The sequence below is a fragment of the Pan troglodytes genome, chromosome 8 (genome assembly GCF_028858775.2).
Source record: "Pan troglodytes isolate AG18354 chromosome 8, NHGRI_mPanTro3-v2.0_pri, whole genome shotgun sequence".
NCBI classification, from domain to species: domain Eukaryota; kingdom Metazoa; phylum Chordata; class Mammalia; order Primates; family Hominidae; genus Pan; species Pan troglodytes.
Genome location: NC_072406.2, coordinates 47,893,207 through 47,896,905, shown reverse-complemented (window position 1 = coordinate 47,896,905; position 3,699 = coordinate 47,893,207). Strand labels below are relative to the sequence as shown.

Here is a 3,699-nt window from a genome sequence, read left to right as displayed (position 1 = left end):
AAAACAAAAAGTAGCTGGATATGATGGCTGGTGCCTTTAATCCCAGCTACTTGGGAGGTTCAGGCAGGAGAATCGCTTGAACCGGGGAGGTGGAGGTTGCAGTGAGCGGAGATCGAGCCACTGCACTTCAGTGTGGGGGACAGAGCGAGACTCTGTCTCAAAACAACAACAACAACAACAACAACAACAACAAAACAAGAAACAAAAGAACAGCTATTTCACAGGCAGAGCAGCAGTACAGGCTGCTCAACTGCTTATACTTATTGTTACTTCTTTTTGGGGGAGGGTTTGCGACAGAGTCTTGCTCTGTTGCCCAGGCTGGAGTGCAGTGGCATGATCTTGGCTCACTGCAGCCTTCACCTCCTGGGTTCAAGTGATTCTCCTGCCTCAGCCTCCCGAGTAGCTGAGATTACAGGCACCCACAACCACGCCCAACTAATTTTCATATTTTTAGTAGACGTGGAGTTTTGTCATGTTGGCCAAGCTGGTCTTGAACTCCTGACCTCAAGTGATCCTCCTGCCTCAGCCTCTCAAAGTGCTGGGATTACAGGCGTGAGCCACCACACCTGGCCGTTACTTCTTGATTATATACCAAACAAGAGGTGGCTTATTCATGAGTTTTCTGGGAAAGCGGTGGTCATTTCCCGGAACTGAGGACTCCTCCCCTTTTTAGACCATATAGGGTAACTTCCTGATGTTGCCAGGCATTTGTAAATTGTCATGGCGCTGATGGGAGTGTGTTTTAGCATGCTAATGTATTATAATTAGCGTATAATGAGCAGTGAGAAGGAGCAGAGGTCACTTTCATTGCCATCTTGGTTTTGGTGGAGTTTGGCTGACTTCTTTTTTTTTTTTTTTAATTTTTATTTTTAATGCAGTGGCGCAATCTCGGCTCACTGCAAGTTCCGCCTCCCAGGTTCACACCATTCTCCTGCCTCAGACTCCTGAGTAGCTGGGACTACAGGCGCCCGTCACCATGCCCAGCTAATTTTCTGTATTTTAGTAGAGATGGGGTTTCACCGTGTTAGCCAGGATGGTCTCGATCTCCAGACCCTGTGATCCGCCCCGCCTCAGCCTCCCAAAGTGCTGGGATTACAGGCATGAGCCACCACACCCGGCCGAGTTTGGCTGACTTCTTAACCGCAACCTGTTTTATCAGCAAAGTCTTTGGGACGTGTGTCTTGTGCTGATCTCCTATTTCATGCTGTGACTTAGAGTATCCTAACCTCCTGGGAATGCAGCCCAGTAGGTCTCAGCCTTATTTTACCCAGCCCGTATTCAAGATGAAATTGCTCTTGTTCAAAGGCCTCTGACACTACCCAGGTAAGTGTAATCCAGGTTTCAAAAACCTGGATTCCAGTTGTCCTGCCTTTCCAGATTAAACCAATGTACATCTTACATGTATTGATTGATGTTTTGTGATGTCTCCCTAAAACGTGAAACCAAGCTGTAGCCCGACCAAGTTGGGTGCATATTCTCTTGATCTCCCGCAATTGTGTGTTGGGCCATGGTCACTCATATTTGGTTCAGAACAAATCTCTTCAAATATTTTACAGAGTTGACTCTTTTCATCGATACTATTATATCAGACAATGCAACTCCAGATCCTAATATCCTAACTTAATCAAAAACCAGAATTTTGCCCATTAGTTCAATTACATTTGATACTAAATCCTTTGTCAGATCTACTGTCAGGAAGCCAAATGGATTTGAGATTTGCCTCCTCTCCAGGTTCACGGAGACCTTAGGGCCAAGAGCTGGATGAGAGAGGGAGAATGAAGGCTTAGATAAGAAATGGAATTAACTTAAACATTTTTTCGATTTGAATTTTATATTGCATGTCATCCTTGCTCAGGAGCCATGCTAATCTCTGTATCACTGCAATTTTAATAAATGTGGTGCCGAAGTGAGCATGAAGTTTAACATCTAAAAAAATGTCTGTAGGGCCAGGCGCAGTGGCTCACACCTGTAATCCCAGCATTTTGGGAGGCCGAGGTGGGCAGATCACCTAAGGTCAGGAGTTCGAGACCAGCCTGACCAACATGGAGAAACCCCATCTCTACTAAAAATACGAAATTAGCAGGGTATGGTGGTACATGCCTGTAATCCCAGCTACTTGGGAGGCTGAGGCAGGAGAATAGCTTGAACTAGGGAGGTGGAGTTTGCAGTGAGCCAAGATCGCGCCATTGCACTCCAGCCTGGGCAACAAGAGCGAAACTCCGTCTCAAAAAAACAAAAAACAACAAACAAACAAACAAACAAACAAAAAAGTCTATGGTAGACCTGGAGGCACATAATCACTTTTTGGAGTACAGTTTGTCACTTTTAATTGAAAATAACTAAATGTCAGTGTGTAACCGAGGATCAGATGTCAAGGTTGGGAGGAGAGCATCTTCCCTTAAATGCTGTTTGTTGTGACAGAAGCACATGCTATCACTGAATGCAAACAAAAGAGACAAACAATAACTCTGGGTGTCAATAGTAAACAGTGGCTACTACAGACCTACAGAAATTGGATTTCCTGTTGGCTATGGGATTCCAGTCAAGCAAGGTCCGAAGTCTTTGACATGTACTTGAATGCATTTACAGTAAATGAGATTTAGAAAGCTAATCTTTTCCCAGAGGTAATGCTGCCTAACTATTGTCTGGAGATGCGCAGGGACCATCCCTAGATTCCATTAAGAAGTGGTTTCTTTGGAGGTTGCAGTGAGTCCAGATTGCGCCATTGCACAATACCCTGGGCGACAGAGCAAGACTCTGTCAAAACAACAAAAAAAGCGACTCCTTAAAATGTACCCACTGCAAAATGAGCCCTGAGTTGTGACTCCTCTGAAATGTTACTGGGGAAGGGAGACTGAATCACAGCTGTGAAAATGTGGTCACAAAGGACAGAGTCAGGGTAAGAGTTTGCCAGGTGACTCCAGTGATGCGCCGCGTCAGAGCAGTCGTCGGGGCAGGCTGACACACCTCCTCCCACCAGCTAGGCAGGGGTGGGAGCCGGCCCCACAAGGGAGGCTGCTGTCTCACTAGGCTATCGCTTTGATAATAGGTTCCTCTAAGGATATGGGGTTTCCTTTGTTCTGTCTTTATGTTCAATAAGTAACTTTCCCATCTTAATTTGCATTTCCAAGTGAGTTTTCTCACTGGGGAGAGGCTGTGATGACTGGTTGAAACAAGTCGTGTGGTTATACACGGTTATACATGCCTTCCAGGGAGATGAATGCATTTGCACTGGCCACTGTCTACACTCAGTCTTGAGACAGTGTGAATTTGTGGAGCCTGTGTCTGTATGGAACCATCACAGGCTTGGAATGAGACACGTCTGGGCTCCATTCTTAGCCTCCCCACTCACTAATGTGTGATCTTGACCTTGTTGCTTAACACTTCCTCCTGTGTCAAATAGAACTGATAGAGTTTTGCAGAGCTTGGGTGAAAACTGAGAAACTCTAGGCAAAGCACTTGAGATCATGCAATGCAGTAGACACGGGATAAATAGTGCTACTGATAAATGCCACCCAAAGGAAGGCCTCACTCCAAAAATAAATACATAAAATAAAATAAATGGCACAAGTGTTCCCCTGAGTGAGCTGAGGGTACAGGCCGCTCCTGGCATTGGAGTGACCCCAGACCTAGGCAGTGACCTCTGAGCCCCTCAAGAACCAGCCCGCCAGCTCCCTGCTGAGTTTATTCAGGTTTGGG

The 3,699-nt window shown here is 45.9% G+C and overlaps 1 non-coding gene across 1 annotated transcript; it reads right to left on the bottom strand.

The window, feature by feature from the left end:
- Positions 1-1,807: 1,807 nt before the first annotated feature.
- On the bottom strand, positions 1,808-1,914 carry LOC112204651 (U6 spliceosomal RNA). The gene has a single exon (XR_002938324.1). It is a non-coding gene; the product is annotated as a U6 spliceosomal RNA (small nuclear RNA).
- Between the last annotated feature and the right edge of the window lie 1,785 nt (positions 1,915-3,699).